The sequence below is a fragment of the Rhinoraja longicauda genome, chromosome 16, assembly GCF_053455715.1.
Source record: "Rhinoraja longicauda isolate Sanriku21f chromosome 16, sRhiLon1.1, whole genome shotgun sequence".
In the NCBI taxonomy this organism is placed as follows: domain Eukaryota; kingdom Metazoa; phylum Chordata; class Chondrichthyes; order Rajiformes; family Arhynchobatidae; genus Rhinoraja; species Rhinoraja longicauda.
This window is the reverse complement of record NC_135968.1, coordinates 34,874,899-34,898,548: the sequence shown is the minus strand read 5'-3', so window position 1 is coordinate 34,898,548 and position 23,650 is coordinate 34,874,899. Positions and strand designations below refer to the sequence as shown.

The window sequence follows — 23,650 nt, the reverse complement described above, 5'->3', positions numbered from 1 at the left end:
TAACCATCTCACGAAGTATGGCAGATGCTAATGCAGCATTTCAGAAAGTGACCTTCAGCAAGACAGTACAACGACAAGTGTGTTGCCTGATATTGTGAGAGAACTAAATCGAACCAGTTAATTATTCTTGATTGTTCCAAAGTAAATTAAGCGGTAAACGTGACAATTTTCTTGATGAAGGCAGCGGAGTTTTAATTTAGCTTCAAGGCAACAAAACTTCCACAATGTTCAATCTATTTAGGATTAGAAGTATTGGAATTTTTGAAAAAAGAATAAAGTTACAATGTTGTATATTCCTTGAAATTGCCCTGTGACCTAGTAACACACAGCAATGCAATCAAGGAATAAATTAGACTCAATTAGAACAATAAGCAAATTAAAAAGAGCATGGTAAAATTCACTGCACAACTGATTGAGATGATAAATGCAGCCTACGGCCTTGTGAATGATCATTAATTCATTATGCTTTCTGTAGTGATAAGTGATGTTAATGAGCAATCGTTTTTTTCTTCTGTGTTTAGTCGTACAGTTTTCGTAAACGATGAAACCAAGAACAAGCAGTCCCTCTGCAACTCTGAATATTTTAGGTCTGGAAATTTAGAAGCAACGCTTCCCGATAAAGAATAATTAGGATTTTAAACATAACAATCAAATTTCAGCAACTTAAGGGCCTGTCCCACTTTAGGCGATTTTAAGGCGACTGCCGGCGACTGTCAAAGTCGTAGCAGATCGCCGAACTTTTCTTTTACCCGACGACAATGACCACGACAATGTCGAGTCAGGTCGAGATTACAGTGGAAACATCGCAAAATTCCCACGATGTCAATGCTTCCACGGCGTCCTAATTTTCGCTGAAATCACTGACAAGTTGGTAAGTACTTGCGAGTTTTGAACTATACCATCTTGTATGGGTTACTTAAAAACCAAGCATCACTGTAACAAGGCATAAACTGGATTGACTTCCAGTTTACTAATAGCTGTATTTTTTTTTTAAATTTAAAAAGTGGTTAAGTGGATTTTTGTGAAAAGTGTGTGGGCATTCTTTGAAAATGTATCTGGTTTCTGGGTTGCATATCTGGGTTGGGAGCCCACTTTAAATGTAATGGCTGATGGCCATAAACATCGCAAAATTCCCACGCTTACCTGACCGTCAAACTATCGCCTCCAATCTACCTGTCAAATGTCCTAACGGTAAATAAATTGGTTAAACACAAGCATTTTATGGTATTTTGAAATGACTTTACTTATTTTAATATAACGTGCTTCTAAATGCATCTAAGAGAACCTAGCAAACCTGGGGACAGCATGCGACAGCGCCCGCAATAAGCAACGCTACCTGGCAACAAGCCAGCTGTCGCTGAGAAATTTCAGTCCGGATGATATCTCAGCGACGCGCTGAGATCCACTCCAATTCTTGGAAGACTCGTCACGATCATGCCCGCGACACCCAGCGAACTGTCGGCGACAGCCTAGTCGCCGGCAGTCGCCTTAAAATCGCCTAAAGTGGTACAGGCCCTTTAGAAAGGTATACTTGTCAGTTTAGTTCACCTAATTCTAAAAAATAAATATTTTCTTTGAAAAAGTTAAATTTTGAATTAGTTAAAATTCGGGATCCTGAGCTCTTGAGCATGATTAAGACAATATTATTTAATGTACATTGAACAAATATGTGTAATAACAGCATGAATAATCCACACGTTACCTCCTTTTATGAAAACAATTATAGGAATTTCTGGAAGTTCAACCGCCCAGCACTGCAAGATATTTCGTTTAGTTTATTTTCGTTTATTATTGTCAGGTATACCGAGATACAGTGAAAAGCTTTTGTTGCGTGTTATTCAGTCAAAGAAAAGACTATACGTGATTACAATTAAGTTATCCACAGTGTACAGATAAAAGATAAAGGGTACAACATTTAGTACAAGATAAAGATAGTTCATAGATCTCCAAGGAAGATGGTTCGGTTGCCTGATGGGAGGTCAGGACTGCATTATAGCTTGCAAAAGGATGGTCTGGTTGCCTGATAACAGCTGATAAGATTCTGTCTCTGAATCTGGAGATAAGCATATTCAAACTTCTGTACCTCTTGCTTGATGGAAGAGGGGGGAAGGGGGAGTGACCGGGTGAGAATGCTCCTTGATAATGTGGTGGTCTTGGTGAAGCAGCATAAAGTGTAGATGGAGTCAGCAGAAGGGAGGTTAGTTTGTGTGATGGTCTGTACTGAACCTATTTCATAAACCTATTTGTGGTGTGCTCAAGTTTAAATTCAGCAGCAACAGATCCCAGCTAATTGCAGCTACCAACATATGTTATGATGCATACAATTGCCATTACTTCAAAGATGGGCACAAAATGCTGGAGTAACTCAGCGGGTCAGGCAGAATCTGGAGAAAATGCAAAGGTAACATTTCGGGTCGGGACCATTCTTCAGTCTGATAGTGGGGTGGGGGCGGGGGGGATGAACTGGAAGCAAGGAAAGACCAGGACAAACCAGGGCTGGCAACAGATGAGTTCTGGCAGTGTGGTTCCCTGATAGGCCAATTGTTGGCCAGGGACAGTGTGATGTTACCGATGCATTTTTGCGAACTGTCGAACTGGTTCACTGACTTTTAGTGGGTGGAGTGTTTGTAGAAGTTACCTAAAATTATGGAATTCAGCATTCATACCGCTGGGTTGTAAGAGGGAGGTACCCGAGCACAATATGAGGTGGTGTTGTAAGGTACCCAGCGAAATATGAGGTGCTGTCTTTCTAGATGTTCCTCTAGATGTTCCTCCAGATGAAGTAGGCCATTACTTCAACACCATTTCGTTTATTTTTACTTTTAAAGACACTTTAAAACTGGCAGCAGAATTCATCAATCTCAGATAATCAGCTTCTGCTTTTGTCATGACTGATTAATTTTGATGCAAGGTCCTCATCTGTAATGTTAGTTTTCCTCTCTCCACAAATGCTGTCTTGAGTATTTTGAGCATTCTCTTTCCCTATTCAATGTTGTGGTTTTTCCTCCGCATCAGACCCAACAATGCTGCAAGTTATTAATGATCCCTTTAAATAGGGCAGGTGCAATGCTTGTCCCAGTGTGGACATTTGATTTCCTCTGTGGAGTCCACAGTTGTGTTGATTAGATATCTGAGAAACAATTTTGCAGAGAAGTTGCCAATTGAGTGAGCATTGCACAATGATTGATATCACCTGTTAATTTAATGTGTTTTCTGTGTGTGGAATTGTTAAATCTATGGATGCAAATTATGTAATGGAAAATTCAAATAGGAAATATGGAATGCATTACACAGTCAAATTTGCACCTAAGTTCATTAACACAGCACAGTAAGAAAATCACGAGTTACTAAATTTCAACTTCCTTCAGAACATGGGGTTCATACCCTATTTTACTAGCATCAATTGCATGTGTATCAAGTCAAGTCAATTTTATTTGTATAGCACATTTAAAAACAACCCACGTTGACCAAAGTGCTGTACATCTGTTTAGGTACTAAGGAAAAAAATGAAACATATCATGAAAATGAAACAAACATATCAGCACATACAAAACAGTTCACAGCACCTCCTCAATGGGCCTCAAACGCTAGGGAGTAGAAATATCAAACGCAACAAATGCTCTGCATTGATTAGGAAGGAACTGCAGATGCTGGTTTACACCGAAAATAGACTCAAAATGCTGGAGTAACAGCAGGATAGGCAGCGGAGAGAAGGAATGGGTGACATTTCAGGTCTAGACCCTTCTTCAGACTGCAAAAGGCAGAGATGCTGCCTGTCCCGCTGAGTTACTCCAGTATTTTGTGTCGGTCTTCTGTGCATTGATTAAGCAAATTCCATACTGAATAGATAAAGGAACGGGGAGATAAAGGGAAAATGCTTGAAGTGCTGAGCAGCCAGGTAGCATCAGTGGAGTGAAAAACAGTATACATCAGGGGTGCAGTGCTGCCGGGGCTCACCGGAGTGCCGCTCCGGCACCTCTGTAAAAAAAAAAGCCAAAATAAACAGCGGGGAGTTTTAACTAGTGGGGAATTTAACAGCGGCCGCTCTGGCACCAGTGACAGCTCCGGTACCTAAACAATTAGCACTGCAACACTGGTATACATCACTGGGGTGTTAGGCCGTAATGAAAGGAGGAAAGGGACGAGAAAAGGGAAGGGTTGTGATAAGGCTGATAACAGAAGGTTTTGAATGAGAACGAGGAAAATGGAACTAGGTAAATAAAATGATAAATAATTAAAGCTGGCTTGGAAGAGGTGTAAATAGAAAGTGAATAAATTTAGAAACCTGTGAAGTGGGAGTAGGAATGAACCATTTGGCACTAAACGCATGCTGTGTCATGTAATATTCAGCAGCTTGATCCTGCTTTCTCACCCTTGATCTGTTTAGCCTTTAGAACTATATGGAACTTCTTCTTGAATATATTTAATATTTAATGATTTGGCCTCAATAGCCAAATGGGGAGAATACCACAGGTTTCCCCATACTAGGTGAAGAAATTTCTCATCTCAATTCTAAACGCATAGTCCATAGCTTAGTGCTTATGATTGCTGGGTACATTACTCAAAGCACTTTGAACAATGTGCTTTTAAATCTATTCTGACAGATTCTATGCAATGAAAGCTTAATCATCATCCTTCAAGAGTGCAGAATTGGCCCGTCTGAGATGTGTGCACTAAAACAAAAGTTATATGAAAGCAACTGGCATAAGGCTTCATAGTCCAGTAAAGTCATCACCAGGTTATGTAACCCGAAGACCTTGCACATCAGAAATGCGGTCATAGAATTAGTTCGCCAGTAGATGCCTGCAGTCCCGGCGAAGCCAGCAAAGCTATCCCTCCAGTCTCCCAAATGCTCATTCGTATGTATTGGCTGTACATAAGATGGGCTTTCATAACTGTAATACTAATTAACACATGTGGAGGCCATGCATCAAACAATCGGCTATGACAGGTTGCTACCTAAATTGTAAGATGATAAAGAAGTTTAAAACTGAGAGACCAGGCGTATTTAACACTGACGATGAAAACTCCTGTTTTTCTAAAGTTTGTTCAGTTTTGCTTGAAGTTACAAAGGAGGCAAATTGTGTACAACCTCCCCAGCTCACCACTAGCAATTGTTTTTAACAAGCTTCACTTTCACTATCATGTCAGGCATCGATTCTCCTTTCTTTTCTCCATTTCCCATTGTTGTGACTAAATTTGTGCTTGATTAATTTGTGTTGCACGAACTACGGTTTCAAACACTCTATGGGCACAACTGACTTTGCCCATTGAATTTAATTCACACACATGTTCACTTCACTGAAATGGAGCAAATTAATTCTAAACTGACTCCAGAGTATGTTCCAAGTAAGGAAGTCAAATGTTGAACCAGAAGTAAGCCAAGACCCAGTCAACACTGCATATTGATAGCACTGCAAAACCAAATGTGGGCCTGATGTTTTAGAAGTGTGAGCATGCTGAGACTGAATTATCCAGCTGATCCAAATACATTCTGCTCCACTAAAATAAAAAAAGTTATTGACATCGTCATGTTAACTTAAATAAACAAGGGAGGTTTAACAAACTATTTTGGAAGTATTCTTCCCCTGTAAGGCAGACCAAAATGCTTTGTTTCCTGTCATAAATCCCGAACAGCAATCCAATGTTTTTTCACTTAGTGTGCATCTTGTGGTTGCCTCCATTGCCTGGCACAGCTCACAGGTCCACAACAGCTTCTCCATTATCTTAACAGAAGAAGTGAAATTCAAGTTAAGGTCAACCTCAAATATATTTATTTGTTATGTAGATCAAATAACTTGGAGTCATTGCACCTTTGTCAAAAAGTGATGGTGTTTTAAGTGAACTTAAGAGACAAAAGAAACAATTTAAGGAACAAAAGGAGCAAAGCCATAATGAATTCTATTTTTTCCTTAATTGTGATCACCCATTGATGTTTCATGATTGGTGTTTAGCATGTATATAAAGTAACATTGTGGGCTCTTGAATATAAATAGGCATTTTGAAGATGAGTCAACTGTACTGTAGACTTAACTTATTATATGTAATCTGCTATAATATGTACTTTTGAATTTCACAGTAAATGACCATTCCTGTCAGGGTTTTACTTTTGTTGAAGTTTTCAGAAACCATGTGTATACTGCCTTTGCAGAATATGTTTTTAGTTTGTGATTATGAGTCAGAAGTGTGGTTTAAGGGGTTTTGTACTTTTTTCACAATGATGTTCTATTCAATACAATTCATTTATTTCGTGGGGCTGAGATGAATAAGGCCCCAGTTTTCGTTTTGACCATTGTATGGTTAGTGAAGGCATGTAAAAAAAACCCTAACAGATGCTGACATTGAAATGAGTACACCTACAGTTCTGATAAAGAGTCATGGACCTGAAATGTAAACTCTCCGTCTAACTCCACAGAAGCTACATGATCTGCTGAGAATGTCCAGCACTTTTGGTTTTCATATTTGGATTTCTAGCATATGCAGGTTTTTACTTCTTGAAATGAGTTAGAACTGTGTTGATTGAGGTGAACTCTGTAGACTGGAAACAGTATTAGGCCAAGTGTGACTCAGAAATATTATTCATTTTCAGCTTTTCTTTTTGGCTTGAACCATTAAATTATGCCAAAGACCATTTTGATCAAAGTGATTTAGAGAATTGTGACCAGATTTATGATCAAGGAATGCGAACAAAAGGAAAAATTGTCAGACTTGTTTCTAAAGACCCTGGCTTAAGCAACATCTTGATTCCCTTCAAGATTTTTCTTCAAAAGTATGTTTGGGTAGCTCTTTTATACATGGCTGTTTGACCGAATTTCTAAACAAAAATACTATAGCTGCAGGCAATGATGTTTTTTTGTCAATGTTTTCATAACTTCCCATTGACCCACGTAGTAATAAGATTAGTTTATTTCCCATGTGAATGTAGCTTAGTCCTATTTGCATTTATCATTTAATAAATCTGTGTCTGCATTTTTGCATTTTTAGATGTTATAGTTCTGATACAGCTGGGAAACTTACTTTTTATATAATCATGCATTTGTTAGTAATGTAGTTGGTTACATTGGCCTGTACCTTTGAATCATTGATACATGTGGATGTATGTATGGATCGTAATTGGGCTGGGGAAATGTATGCATCCAGTAAAATTAACAACTTCCCTGCCCTTTTCTTTGGTCCATGCTTTGAAGTTTACGCTGGAAATTTGACAAATTATTTAGAAATGTCGCAAAGTGCTTCACAAGGCATGACATCACAGGTGGTTGCATAAGCTTTAAAATAACTCATTTGCAGCACAATTGGTGCTACTGATGAGATACCTTAAAGTTTAACGTTTCATTAGGAACCTAAATATATCAGCAAAAATGAGGTAAATGCCAGCTCAAGCAATGTGGCATCCTCCATTGTCGTACTATCTGTATGCAGTCAAGGTTTGGACTAAAAGATAGACAGCTGGGAGACCTAGGTGATGCTGACAGTACTTGTGAAAGAAAAGAGATGTTTGACCTTTCGTGTCAAATATGCTGTGCCTGGAGTGCGGATAGAGGGAAGATAGACTGTTGAAGTGAGAGGAAGGGGTGAGAGAGCCTGGTAGAGGCTGACAGTGGCTGACAGTGGCATAGCTGGTAGAGCTGCTGTCTCGTAGCACCAACCTAGGTTTGATCCTGACCTTGGGTGTTGCCTGTGTGGAATGTGCACGTTCTCTTTGTGACCATGTGGGTTTCCTCTGGGTGTTCTGGTTGCCTCCCACATGCCAAAATTGCGGGTTTGTAGGATAATTGAACTCTGTAAATTGACCCTGGTGTGTACAATGTGAATGCAAAGGAGAGATAACATAGAACTAGTGTGAACAGGTGATCGATGATCGGCTGGACTCAGTAGGCCGAAGAGCTTGTTTCCATGCTGTATATTTAAACTAAACTAAAGAAAGAAGAACCTTATGGGGGATGGGCAGATGTAACCAGGTGGGGGAAGGGAGGGAAATGTGAGCCAAGGGAGAAGAAAAACAGGTCGATAGGTATTTGGGTGATGGGCACATGGCATTTTGCCCCATGGCAGTGGATGATGGTGATAATGATGGTAATAAGGGGGGGGAGGGGAGATGGGGAGGGGAAAAGGCAAACAAAGGGAGAGAAACATTGGATGAATGTGTAGAAATGGGGAAGGAACAAGGGGGAGTGGATTACCTGAAATTGGAAAATTCAATGTTCATACCATTGGGTACCTATGTGGAATATGAGATGTGGTGCTTGTAGTAGGCTGAAGACAGACAGGTTGATGTGAGAGAGGGACAAGGGAGTGGATATAGGAATGGGAAGGGAAATCTTCCAACACTTTACCTTTTGCTCCAGATTTCAACATCTGCAGTCTCTCAGCTCTCCAAAGCTTTGGGCCAGAAAGTTCTCATCTTTCTGAGAATCTTTGCAACCTTCCACTGAAGTGATAACAATATTGAGACAAGAACATTTCAATCCAGTTGTGCAGCACTGCATTCACTCATGCCAGACTGTTGGTGGGAAGGTTAGCAAGGGACACCACGGCACGGTAGCGCAGCGGTAGAGTTGCTGCTTTACAGCGAATGCAGCGCCGGAGACTCAGGTTCGATCCTGACTACGGGTGCTGCACTGTAAGGAGTTTGTACGTTCTCCCCGTGACCTGCGTGGGTTTTCTCCGAGATCTTCGGTTTCCTCCCACACTCCAAAGACGTACAGGTATGTAGGTTAATTGGCTGGGTAGATGTAAAAAATTGTCCCTAGTGGGTGTAGGATAGTGTTAATGGGGATCACTGGGCGGCACGGACTTGGAGGGCCGAAAAGGCCTGTTTCCGGCTGTATATATATGATATGATATGATGATAAATGATGCCCATTGAGATTACCACATGTCATCTATGAGTTAGAAATATATGTAAATGTACATGAGGAATTAATAAATGATGAAGTCAGAGGGAAAATGAAAGAACAATATTTCAGTAATAAAGTTTCAGATCAGAGTGGTCCAAATAAATAATGTCAGAATTGTAAGTAGCGATTTGGATTTATTAATATCCAGCTGAGGAAGGCTTAAGGCAGTAAATTGAAATATTCTGGCAGAACGTCCACACATCATGTAAGGAAAGAAATTCAGTCAATTTTAGAAATTGTAACCTGATTTAATATGTAATCCTGATAACAATTGTTAGAAAAGCCAGTGAAGCTGAAAATAGGTAGGTCTCGGTTTCAGTAGAGGTGCCAACATTATGCATACTGATGCCCTCAAACTGCCTGGCTGAGGTTATGACCAAATATATTAAAGAAATTCATTTATCAAGGGAGCCAAAACAGGGCACTGATGCATTACATGTGTGGACTAATGCTAAAGAATTACAGCTATTTAAAATAATAGGACAGTTCTTCCATCGGGACACCAGCATGTCTGTTGGGATTTCACCTTCATTAGCCCGTTGGAGTCCCCAGGTGGGAACTTAAGCAGACCGCAGCTCATTCCCCTTTGTGCAACCTCTTCCCCTCCTCCTTCCCAGATCTCCCTCTATCTTCCTGTCTCCACCTATATCCTTCCTTTGTCCCGCCCCCCTGACATCAGTCTGAAGAAAGGTCTCGACCCGAAACGTCACCCATTCCTTCTCTCCCGAGATGCTGCCTGACCTGCTGAGTTACTCCAGCATTTTGTGAATAAATACCTTCGATTTGTACCAGCATCTGCAGTTATTTTCTTATATTACTCTACTAGTGGAGTCCTTCAGTGGAACTTTGCATTGATTTCCGAGCTGTAATGTTCATAATCTATGTGTAGGAAGTCCCTGCTTCCCCTCTCTATCCCCTCCCCTTCCCAGTTCTCCTACTAGTCTTCCTGTCTCCGACTACATCCTATCTTTGGCCCACCCCCTCCCCTGACATCAGTCTGAAGAAGGGTCTCGACCAGAAACATCACCCATTCCTTCTCTCCTGAGATGCTGCCTGAACCGCTGAGTTACTCCAGCATTTTGTGTCTACCTTAGTAATCTATGTGTTGAGCAAGCTGCAAATAATGCAGCAGCATTCAAATGAATGAGCTATGACTATGGGATAACTACTCTTTACAACTTTGAATAATTTAAATATAATTAACTGGAGTTATATTTAAAAAATCAAGATAAGTACATTTCCAAATGCAAAATGTTATTCGGTAGTGTTGAGAATATGACAGATATTATGAGAATAAATAATAAAATATTCTTGCTAGAGCCCTCCTGAAGTCAATCAGTCATTTAAGTGGGCCTGCACACCCAGGGCTGAATGGTTTGCTCAGGATCTTCACTCTAGGACACTCCAAAGATGTGAAGTTTTGCAGGTTAATTGGCTTAGTATAAGTGCAAATTGTCCCTAGTGTGTGTTGAATAGTGTTAATGTGCAGGGATCGCTGGTTGGTGCGGACTCAGTGGGCTGAAGAGCCTGTTTCCGCACTGTATCTCACAACTAAACTAAAGCAAAAAATTAGAGCTTTATTTAACGTTGGAATTTCAATAGTCACGGAAGACTCCAATGTAAATTGAAGAAATCAGATTAGCAGCAACAATGTTGTACATGTATTCATGAAGTATATGGGATTTTTTTTTTTTGTATGTTCAGGAACCGATGAGGACCAAAAGACTGCAGATGCTGAAAATCTGAACTAAAAACAGAAAATGACAATATGGTTTTGATGAAAAATAGCTAAACTGAAATTCTGCTGCTGTCTCTGGAAAAGTTACCTGACCTGATGAGCCAGCTAGCATGTTTATGTTTCAATAAGAATATGGGCATTATGAGAAAGGATTGACACAAAATGTTGGAGTAACTCAGCGGGAAAGGCAGCATCTCTGGAGAGAAGGAATGGGTGATGTTTCAGATCGAGACCCTTCTTCAGACCCGACCCTTCTTCAGACCCGACCCGAAACATCACCCATTCCACTCTCCAGAGATGCTCCAGCTTTTTGTGTCTATCTTCAGTTTAAACCAGCATCTGCAGTTCCTTCCTACACACTATGAGAAAGGGTTAGTCATTGATAGGGGCTTTTGGGAAAAAGTAAATGATGGCATTTTTTATAAAGATGGATTGATTTAGTTTCATCCAAGGCGTAACATTTAGAGACAAAGGAGAAATAACACTGGAGAATAAGAAAATGGCAGATAAATTAAACAAGTATTTGTGCCCATCAATATGACACAAGGTATAGGTCTGATCTGGGATGTGAGTAGGAAATAAAGGAAGCCATGTGATCACGGGGGACTGTGCAAACTCCATTCAGACAGCACCCTAGGTTGGATTCAAACATGAGCCACTTGAGTAACCCTGCTCAAACCTTCTACTTGGCTTTTCCTTATCAACCAGTGAACTCCCTGTTACGTCTGAAGAAGGGTCTGAACCCAAAATGTCACCCATTCCTTCTCTCCAGAGATGTTGCCTGTCCCGCTGAGTTACTCCAGCTTTTTGTGTCTATCCCTGTTACAAGTAGTGAGTATGCAGTAATTGAACTTCAGATGATCAATCCTGTTTCTAAAACATACAGTAGCAGGTGGTCCATGCAACCCTACACTGTGTTCAAAGGATTTACGAGTTAGTCTTTCTATCTGCCTAAAGACAATCTGAAAGTAACATCCTAATATTGTGATAGTAATTAACCAAAATAAAGTTTGTGTTTGGGGATGGCTTTAACAAATTTCACCTTGCATTTCTCCTTGAGAAAGAGATGGCAGTGAACTATATCACATTTCCTTCCTATATATCCATGAATAAGTGTGTACATTGAAAACTGAAAAGTACAGGAAAACGGAGTAATTTACAAGAAAAGCTTGATCATGATCCTGGACGAGTTACAAGTTTGAAACTCGATCGAGAGATTCAAATAGCATCATAAACCACAAGGGACCACGCTCGAGGGGATCCCTGCTCAACTGAACCAAGAAAATGTGTTATAAACTCACACTCCAAATCATTATTTGTTTTTACAATAGGTTGATTTATTTAGTAAGTCTTCTGTTTTTGGAGGTTTATTATTGTAGCTTGTTGGGGCTAACTTCAATAGTTTCTGACAATGGGCCAGAGGATTGCAATGCATGGTTAACCCATACCCATTGCTTCCGATACAGTCAGCACATCAACTTTGCATGATTGGTACGTGCAGCCAGCATTAATTACACTCTCCATTGGCTGCATGCCTCAGCAGGGAACCAATATCAAGTAGTTCAACCAAAAGTAGTTCAGGCTGCTTAAAGCTACCTTGCGTGAATTAAAGCCAGTCTCCACCTTGCAAAAGGGCGGTGAATTTTAGATGCAGGAGATGCCTGAGTGATGAGCCTTTGAGCAATGGCACCACACATGAGAGAACAGTGTACTGGATTTTCAGATGCCGTACTAGAGGGCTTGATGCAAAGGTTGGAGAGAAATGATCTAACTGCAGAAGATCAATGTCCTCCAGGCAAACCTTACTGAGGCAGTGGAGCAGGCAGCTGTGACAGTCAAACTGTGGATCTGGTGCTGCAGGCAGTACCAGAGTCATAGAGTTACACAGCACGGAAACAGGCCCTTCAGCCCAACTCATCCATGCCAACCATGATGCCCCATCTTAGCTAGTTCCATTCTCCAGCATTTGGCCTATATCCTTTGTTAACCATGTTTGTCTAAATGTCTTTAAAATGTTGTCATAGTACCTGCCTCTGGCAGTTCGTTCCATATACCCACCACCCTCTGTGTGAAAAAGGCGCCCCTCAGGATCCTATTAGTTCTTTCCCCCCTCACCTGAAACCTATGGCTTCTAGTTCTTGATTCCCTACCCTGGGAAAAAGGCTCTGCGCATTCAGTTATCTCCCATCTGTGATGAGCTTCGCAATTGCACCAACAGCCTCAAACCCGATCTGTCAACTATCAATAATCTGTATAGGCTTGGATTTCTATTAAACATTATTCTCACACATTGCGCCTTGCATATCAGAGCCAACCACCAGGTTGTAACTGCACAATTCTTACCTCAAGTAATCATCCTTTGGTTTGTTGTGGTGATGAGTCAATTGCAGATGGCAGGATGAATTGCCAAAGATTGAAGGTTGTGACTGCCGCTCATATGCTGGGCACAGATCTACATGATGCATCCCTTCGTATCACATGCCAGGGAATTCGGCACATCCTGTACGGAGTTTGTACGTTCTCCCCGTAACTTGCGTGGGTTTTCTCTGAGATCTTCGGTTTCCTCCCACACTCCAAAGACGTACAGGTATGTAGGTTAATTGACTGGGTAAATGTAAAAATTGTCCCTAGTGTGTGTAAGATAGTGTTAATGTGCGGGGATCGCTGGGCGGCGCGGACTCGGTGGGCCGAAGGGCCTGTTTCCACGCTGTATCTCTAAATCTAAAAAAAATCCTTATGCCTGCTGAAATTATGGATGGTTTACCACACTGAAAGTTTGGAAATCCTACCTACAAATCACTGTTTATAGTACAGGTTAGAAAATTCTCCCTCTACTCCTCCAGAACGAACAGGAGCAAATCCAAGGCACACCACCTTTTTCACTTCGTGTAAGAAAATAACTGCAGATGCTGGTACAAATCGAAGGTATTTATTCACAAAATGCTGGAGTAACTCAGCAGGTCAGGCAGCATCTCAGGAGAGAAGGAATGGGTGACGATTCGGGTCGAGACCCTTCTTCAGACTTGCGTCACTTACGTTACTTTGCATGAGATAATATCTAGACTGTGTTTTGAAAAGTGTGTGCCAGCACAAAAAGATGATCAATCACTGTATAGGTAAATTGATTTATTCACAAAATGCTGGAGTAACTCAGCAGGTCAGGCAGCATCTCGGGAGAGAAGGAATGGGTGACGTTTCGGGTCGAGACCCTTCTTCACTGTATAGGTAAAAATGGACTCAGGTATTTATTGAGATATTCAATTGGCTCCTTGGTTAAAAGCAAGAATGAAGCCTCACTTTCTGTGATCGGTTTATCCAATTCATAAAGATGTATAGAACTACACAAAGGGAAAACTTTTCCTCTTGGTTTCAGTGTTCAGCAATATCATAAACATAATAGCAACCTTTTTCAAAATCTTTTGGAAGATATTTATAATTTTGCTGGATTATTTTGCTACTATGTTTATATTACAAAAGTATGGCACGCAGAGGAAGTAGACTGCTTTGCTTATTTATGTTTGCATCAGACGCTCTTGATCCTTCATGTTAAAACTAAACCAAACAGGGTTAATAATTGGCAATATTGTTTTAAAATTTACGAGGCAGTGTTTTATAAATGCACTGGCTCGAATATCCCCATCATCAATTATGTAAAAAGTATTGCAAAGTGATCTCATGCATAAGACTCCTGTTAAATGTACAGCAGTTCAATTCACTGCTTCTAGAAAACAGAAGTTTGTGAGCTGTTTCTTGAACAAATCTTACTTCCCAAGTTGTCACAGTAATGGAACTTGCATTACAATTGTCCGTGGAGCTTTTTAAAATTCCCTCTGGATAGATTTCTTACACTGTTTTATACATTAAGAAATAACAGTATGTAGTGACAATGCTTTTGCCAAGCTACATGGAAGTGTTTGAGTAAATTATCTGCAAATGAAATGCGTTGACTGCACTGCCTGAGATTGCTTTACTGCACATAATTTATATAAAACTATCCACTCTTCACTTGATTCTTCTGGAGATATTATCTGACCTTTATTGCACTTTAATCCAGGCAACATTCAGGTAAACGTCTTCTGCTCCCTCTAAGAAGCCTCCATACCCTTAATGGTGTAACGGTGTGACTGGAACTATGCACGATTTTCAAAAATGTTGCCTAACTAAAGTTTTATAAGGTTGCGACATGACATCCCGACATACTCAAAGCTCAAACCAATGAAGGCAAAACTAACATATGCCTTTGTTGCCATTTTATCTTGTGTAGCCACTTCCAGGAAACCATGGGCTTGGACCCCAAGATCCCTCTCTACATTCATGCTGTTTAGTGTGCCACCATTAACTGGATAAATTTCCCTTGTGTTTGACTTCCAAAAGTACCGCACCTCACACTTGCTCGGATTAAAGTCCATCTGCCATTTCTCTGCCTATGTCTGTAACTGGCTTATTTCCTGTATCCTTTGACAGCATTCCTCAATGCCTGCAACTAGTAACACCCTTCCAGCAGCACACCACCCTATCCTCCATGGATAAGCCTCCATGGATCACATGCATCTTAATCTTCTGGGTCAGCCAACCAGGAGGGATTTTATCAAATACTGGTTCCTTCTCTTCCATTACTTCATCCTGTCCTATTGCAATATCCTTTAATTCCACTGCAAAAACAAAACTGCTGAGGGAACAGTAGCTTTTCTTTGAGTTCGTCCAGCAGTTTGTTTTTATCTCCAGATTAGGCATCCACAGATTAGGCATCTTGTGTCGCCTTCAATTCCATTCACTTGTCCGCTTATCAAATATCCTTTGGCATGGCTTGCTCTAATGTAGGAAAGTATAATATAGGCAATAAACTAAACTGAACTAAAAGTGTAGTTTGGGCTAGATAGACTCAAAATGCTGGAGTAACTCAGCGGGACAGGCAGCATCTCTGGAGAGAAGGAATGGGTGACGTTTCAAGTCAAGACTCTTCTTCAGACTGATGTCAGGGTGGTAGGCGGTACTTAGATAAGGAAGTGTGTAGATAAGGAATTGTAAGGTGTGAAAAAAGGACCAAGAGAATGGTGATCAAGGAAAATGTAGAATAGATCTTTGTTAGTTGGGACAAGGTAACAACAAAGCAAACAGAGATAAAATGTAGTTGGAGACAGTAAGACTGGTCAGAGAACTGGGAAGGGGAGATGGAGAGAGAGGAAAAGCAAGGGCTACTTGAAGTTGAAGAAGTCAATGTTAGAAATGTTAGAGAAGTCAATGTAGTCTGGACTGTTACGCTCTGCTCTGCAAGGCACCAGTGATCTGATGAATCTGTGATTGTACTGCTCCCTGGCTGAAGATGCACAGATTCCCACCACTGGTGCCTGAAATACTCATGTGGCATAGAAGTTGAAGACAAAATTCGCCTTCATAGCCAGCAGAGGAACAAGGCTGCAGACCATCAAGAAGGAGGCTTTTATTTTACCAGATTTTAAGAGGCACATTAATGTGCATGGCTCATGATCAATTTCCTGACATTTTTCTTACACATTTCCAAGCATCATATTAATGCAAGATAGGTTGCAACCTTCTTCATCGCTGCCTCAGCACCATTTGTCTGCCAACTGCTAAGGCAAAAAATGTTAACCTCAGAAAGTTACGCTGAGCAAAATAGTGGATTTCAAACACTACTTTGGCTCTTGTTGGAGTATTGTTTCTAACTTTGAGGAACTCATATTATGAACGATATAATTGAAGGCCATGTTGGGCAGCACAGTGGCGCAGCGGTAGAGTTGCTGCCTTACAGCGCCAGAGACACGGGTTCGATCCTGAGCACAGGTGCTGTATGTATGGAGTTTGTACGTTCTCCTTGTGATCGTGTGTGTTTGTAGGATAATTGGCTTTTGTAAATTGTCCCTTGTGTGTACAGGGTGATCGCTGGTTGGCACAGACTCGCTGGGCCGAAGGGCCTGTTTCCACATTGTAACTTTGAACTAATGTAACATTGGAGCGGGTACAAAAGTGATTTGGTATAGCTGTTTTGTGGTTTTACAGATAGCTGTTTTACAGATTACAGAGTAGATTTTGAAAGAGACATTTCATGTCATGGAGAGATGAGATCATGTAGGAAACTAAAAACTGATCTGACCTGCCACCTTCTGCACGACACCTCTCTGAATCTCAGATACCTGATACTAAGATACAGATGACTTCAGACTCACAGACATTTGTGTCTGTGTTGCTCAGGACTCCATAACACTGAAAATTGAGCACAGCTGAAGGTTGCCTCTGAGGCAAATTAGATGAATTAGAATCCATCAGACTAATTGCAAAATTTCAAAATGTGCAAAGGACCTGGGTGAAATGTTTTATAAGTGAAACAACTTCAAGTTTTTTGCTAGAAAAAAATTCCTGTGCCATTCCTGTATGGTAAATCTGCTGCAACCTTCAATTAAACTCACACTTCAATTAGAAACATAGAAATGAAGAAAATAGGTGCAGGAGTAGGCCATTCGGCCCTTTGAGTCAGCACCACCATCCAAAATCAGTACCCCATCCTGGCTTTTCCCCATATCCCTTGATTCCCTTTGCCCGAAGAGCTAAATCTTAGCTTAGTTTGTTCCAGAATTAATTTCACACTTATCTTGTTATAAGCCGAAACTTGCCTATTCTGTTAATTTATCAGTGATTTTTTTATTTATTACAATCTTGCTTGCTACCTACCATAATCCCGACTGTGATATCACCAGAAGATTTTTTTCTAATGTTGCTTAACACCAAGTCAGGGTCTGCAAAAATAATATTGATCAGCATAAGCCCCTGGGACACATTACTTAGAATGTGCCTCCAGTCTGAGCAAAACACTTTTGTCTTAAGAATTTATTTCTTTATGCTTGATCCACATTTCTCCCTGTGCTGCCTCATTTGTTTGTTCCAGAATTTGTGAGCAAATACAAGCCTTCATTGAATGCCTTCAGAATCTATTTACATTACATCAGTAGGAAAAAGAACTGCTGATGCTGGTTTAAATCGAAGGTAGACACAAAATGCTGGAGTAACTCAGCGGGTCAGGCAGCATCTCTGGAGAGAAGGAATGGGTGACGTTTCAGGTCGAGACCCTTCTTCAGACTTGAGTCTGAAGAAGGGTCTCGACCCGAAACGTCACCCATTCCTTCTCTCTAGAGATGCTGCCTGTCCCGCTGAGTTACTCCAACATTTTGTGTCTACCTTACATTACATCAGTGCCTCCTTTACTTACCCAATTAGTGTATATCAAAGAATCCCAACTTTAAACTAAACATTCTTTCACATTCTGAAAGATGAATTGCCTGTGCCAGGGGAAAAAAATCAATTCAGACTAATTCAAGTGCTTTTTGCATTCACAAGTGTATTTACTGATGTTTATTCTGTTCTCCCAAATGGGTCTATGAGTAAATTAACTGTGATTATAAATTATGCAAATGGAAATGAATGTAAACAGTTACGTCTAATAGTAATTAAAATTAAGCAATAAAGTTGCATGACACAAATGGTGTTTTGCTGCAGAGGGCATATAATCCTCATGCAATTCAAATAGGATATCATCTGCTCTCAACACTCTTACTGAGGACTATCAATGAGGATTGTTTTTTGTATTGGGAGAATTCAAACTAACTTCTTAAATTTGTTTGGTATACTTCTGACTAGCATCACAAAAAAAAATCGCTAAATGAAATGCATTAATATTGATATTCATATCAGATTTTCTGATTTTTTTCTGTTCTAATTCTATGTATGAAGTAAATAGAATGAGTCATTCCTCCTGGCTAATTGGAAAGCCAGGTTCTTTTCCATATCTGCACCTTTGACTCATAACATTTACCCTTTATCCCAATTCGCTGCTGCGTTAATTTAGTGAAACTCTGAATTATTTTGGTTCATTATATGTGTCTCTAATTAGTTTGAAACATTGGACTTTGGTTGCTGATTATAACAGTCCAATATTACAAATATATGATATTCTTAACTATTATTTTGTTACTTTATTGCTGACAAATAATTCCTTTAGCGGTTGGTGCCACTGGGCCTGTACTCGCTGGAGTTTAGAAGAACGAGGGGGGACCTCATGGAAACGTACAGAATAGTGAAAAGCTTAGATAGAGTGGATGTAGAGAGGATGTTTCCACTAGTGGGAGAGTATAGGACTAGAAGTCATAGCCTCAGAATTAAAGGATGTTCTTTTAGGAAGGAGATGAGGAGGAATTTCTTTGGTCAGAAGATGTTGAACCTGTAGAATTCTTTGCCACAGAAGGCTGTGGAGGCAAAGTCAGTGAATATATTTAAGGCAGAGATAGATAGATTCTTGATTAGTATGGATGTCAGATGTTATGGGGAGAAAGCAGGAGAATTAGGTTAGGAGGAAAAGATAGATCAGCCATGATTGAACGACAGAGTAAACTTGATGGGCCAAATGGCCTAATTCTATTCCTATCTTTTATGATCTTTAATACCAATACCTTTATTTAAAAGCAATTAATTTGTCGTTACAGTAAATCTGCAAACAAACTGCATATATCGGTACTGAGCAGTATGTTAGAGACTCTTACCACTATGCAGGGTAGTTGCGTTATATTCAATCTGCTGCAGAGGACTGATCCTGATTGATAGGATCAGTACTCTCCAGCAGTTGGAATATAATGCAACTATCCTGCATAGCGTAAGAATCTCTAACATAATGCCCAGTATAGGATTCTGGGAATATTTTGAAACCCAAAGTGTAAAGCAGCATGCCAAGTAGAAACAAAAAGCTCTTGTTGTTACAGAGTTTTGACTTTTTTCATACTGGAGAATCAATTTGCCAAATCATCAAAGATTGGATAAGACAGGTTTGGAGGGATATGAACCAAATGCTGGCAGGTGGGACTAGTGTAGCTGGGACATTGGCAAGTTGGGCCGAATGGCCTGTTTCCACACTGTACCACTCTAAGACTTCTCTCATTGTTGTTATACAATTTCTATGAATTTAGGGTACCCGTTCAGCCTTTCTAGCACGTCCCCGGTGTAATTCTACACGTTAGGCTGACAAGCCCGCGTGCAGAGTCCCCACTTTTCATTGGAGATTTCTAATCAGTTTTGGTAAGCAGAGTTTCCACTAAGTCGCTTGAGGAGGAGATAGAAACAGGTCCAGAACCAATAAGCCAAAAGATCTGTGGCTCAAAAGTTCAAAATAGTGACCAGGTTATCGGGTACCCAATGGTTCAAAAAGAACATATAAACTAATTGCACAATTTGTGGTCCAGGACAATGTCTTATCCACAGTTCCACATGACATTGAACTCCACTTCACCTCTATCTCACTTGCCCCTCCTTATTCTTTAATTTATCAGATTTCTTATTGGAATACAATAATGTATGTACAATTAAATGTTGCAAAGCCATACTTCCCATTCCCTACTCAATGACCATCCTTCAGTGAGGAAATTATCTGAAAGTGAACAACCCGAATCTTCACAAACTTAGTATCCAGTATGGTCCTTTGTTGACCTTTGGACCATATATACATTTTATCAGAACCACCTTCATCCAAGCCTTCATCCATACATATGTGACCAGAAAACCTGACCATTCAAGGACTCTAAAGCCTGTCCTCCTGTTTTCCAACCTCGCTCAGCCATAACTATGCTGGCCACAATAACTCACACCACATTCCATTCACCGTCACACTGCACAGGCAGATCTATGTTGTTTAAGCAGTAACTTGATTTTATAAAATAAATCCTTGCTTTCAAATCCCCCTTTGATTTTACTCCTGTCCCATCTCTGTAACCTCCTTTAATACTGAACACTTGCTCAGCCATGAGTTCAACGGTTTCACCTTTGGTGGCCGAGTCTTCAGTTGCCAAGGCCATTACCAATCCTCTACTTCTCCATCATGAGTCTATAACATCATTGTCTTTGACGAAGCTTTTGGTTATATATATTTTAATTTCACTTCAAGGAGCTTATCACCAGTTTTTTGAATAGCTTGAAGTCACTTCAGCTATTTTCTCCATTCTTTGTCCTGGCTGATGTCTATAACCTCCTGTAACTGAAAGCACAGCCTGTGTGCCTGGAATGCTGTTCCTGTGGTCAGCAAGGTTCCAGAGTTTGACCCTGGGAAACTTGAACCATTTCTCATATCAAGGCAACCACCCCTCTGCCAAGCCACACATTATTTATCAACTTCACCACCCGTTCCCCCTCCTCCGCACACATTTTGACAGTTTGGGACAAAGAGTGTTTAACATTCAAAACCTCAGACTGACACTAAACTCATGGTCAATTGCACAACAGTGATCTCTGCCTTCTTGTTTACTCTTCAGATATGAACTACCAAAACCAGGCAGCTGGAAAGGGTTTAGTTATTGTTTAGTCTAGAGATACAGCATGGCAACAGACCCTCCAACCCTCCAACCAAACAGTCCACGCCGACCATATCATATCATCATATCATATATATACAGCCGGAAACAGGCCTTTTCGGCCCACCAAGTCCGTGCCGCCCAGCGATCCCCGTACATTAACACTATCCTACACCCACCAGGGACAATTTTTTTTTAAACATTTACCCAGCCAATTAACCTACATACCTGTACGTCTTTGGAGTGTGGGAGGAAACCGAAGATCTCGGAGAAAACCCACGCAGGTCACGGGGAGAACGTACAAACTCCTTACAGTGCAGCACCCGTAGTCAGGATCGAACCTGAGTCTCCGGCGCTGCATTCGCTGTAAAGCAGCAACTCTACCGCTGTGCTACCTGTGGGACCATCAATCACCCATCAATCACCCATTCACACAAGTTCTATTTTCTTGCGCTTTCTCATCCACTCTCCGCACACGAGGGCCAATTTTGACACGAGGGCTCCTTTACCAGCTGCGCCACTGTGCCGCCCCACACAATGCTCAGTACAAAGTACTCACAGGATAAGCAAATCCACATCAGTATTCTCGCCCAGGCGAACATACTCAATGTTGAAACCTGAATTATACTCAGTCAGCTCTGATGGGCACCCATTTTGATCGCTTTCCCAGCACAGAATAGTGAAATTAATACTCTACTCTGAACGTCATGACATCACCAAGTGGAGAGAGCACATGATTCTAGGATTCCCTAGAGTTGTAGAGTCATACAATGTGAAAACAAGCCCTTCGGCCTATCTTGCGCACACCGACCAACATATTCCATGTGCTCTAGTCCCACCTGTCTGCAATTTGGTCAATATCCCTCTAAATCTGTCCTATCCATGTAGCTGTCTGAGTGTTTCTTAAATGTTGCTATTGTACTTGCCTCAATTATCGCCTCCGGCAGCTTGTTCCATACACCCACCACCCTTTGTGTGAAAAAGTATCCTATTAAATCCTGTTGGAATTTTTTTTAGCATCCCCATTATCAAATCTGACCCATGACAGCTCAAAATAAAGGAGCACTGGGGATTAATAACTTTGATCCTATTTAGAAGCCCAGCATAAATGGCGGAGAGAGTATACCACCCCTCAAACGCCCACTCGATTAATCACCTCCTGCCTACGTGTTGCAGAATCCATGGATTCCTCATTAGCTTCATCCAGCATTCAGAACCCTCAAACTGGCGTCATCGCCAGCAAAACACAAGGAGATGCTGAAAATTGTTTGCAAGTTATTGCTGTCTACTCAGAGACATCAACTATTTTTCCTTGTTCCCATTTGCATTGGCTGAGTTTACAGGCATTCCCAAAGTATAGACATTCACCATGCACTCATGTCTTTACCGAGATCTCATCAGAACCTCTGCCAGGGAGCTACCTGTTTTGCTGAAATGTTTTTGTGGTCTCCTTGTACAAGGATCATGCTTCAGGTGGGCATCATCTGTGGTCTCCATGTACAAGGATCATGCTTCAGGTGGGCATCATTCTTCACCATTCATCTCTTCTGAGTTATATCTGATTCCTTTCTTACTGAATCAGCATCCACTGATTCGGTCACACACCCTCTATTCTTGAGGTATGTCCCTGAGAATTAGTTGTGTTGGCAGGAACTGCAGATGCTGGTTTACACCGAAAGTAGACACAAAATGCTGGAGTAACTCAGAGGGACAGGCAGCATCTCTGAAGAGAAGGAATGGGTGACTAGGAATCCATAACGTCACCCATTCCTTCTCTCCAGGGATGCTGCCTGCCCCGCTGAGTTACTCCAGCATTTTGTGTCTATCCTGAGGATTTGTCGTTGAGATCCACATGTTAAGCCAAATGATAGATACAAGGAACTGCAGGCACTGGTTTACAGAAAAACACACAGTGCTGGAGTAATTCAGCAGGTTAGTCAGCATCTCTGGAGAACATGGATAGCTGATGTTTCAGGTCGGGACCCTGATTCAGCTTGATTGTGGGGAGGGGGAGGACAAAACATGGCAGGTAATAGGTTGATACAGGTGAGGGGGGATTGATAGGCAGATGGTTGGACAAAGGCCAGAAATGAAAAAGAACAGGTACAAGACAAAAAGGATTGAAGAGTTGACAATTGTGAAGCAGGAGGAGGGAGTGTGGATGCAAGGGGAGAGGTGGGGGGGAGAAAGATGGGGGGGATGGTTATGTAGTTACCTAAAATTGGAGAATTCAACGTTCATACCGTTGGGTTGCAAGCTACCCAAGTGGAATATGAAGTGTTGTTCCTCCAATTTGCATGTGGCCTCACTGGCAATGGAAGGGGTCCATGGCAGAAAGATCAGTATGGGAATGGGAAGAGGCGTGGAACGGTTAGCAACCGCGAGATTCAGTAGTATACTTGGTGAACTGAGCACGTGTTCAGAGAAGTGGTCGTCTTCGATCAACAATGTACAGGTCGCCACATTGGGAACACCGGGCGCAGTAGATGAAGTTAGAGGAAGTGCACGTGAACCTCTTACACATGGAAGGACTGCTGGAGACCCCCAATGGAGGTGATGGAGGAGGTACAAATGATGGCAACTACAAGATCTTGCAATATATCAAAAACAGATGAGGCGATGAAAACAATAATGTCCATTTCAGAAACAAAGACAGAAAATGCTGGAAA

General features: G+C 41.1%; 1 protein-coding gene across 2 annotated transcripts in view; it reads left to right on the top strand.

The window, feature by feature from the left end:
• The window catches only part of LOC144601472 (disintegrin and metalloproteinase domain-containing protein 12-like), a 321,814-nt gene that overhangs the window by 164,863 nt on the left and 133,301 nt on the right, over positions 1–23,650 (top strand). The window lies entirely within an intron of this gene.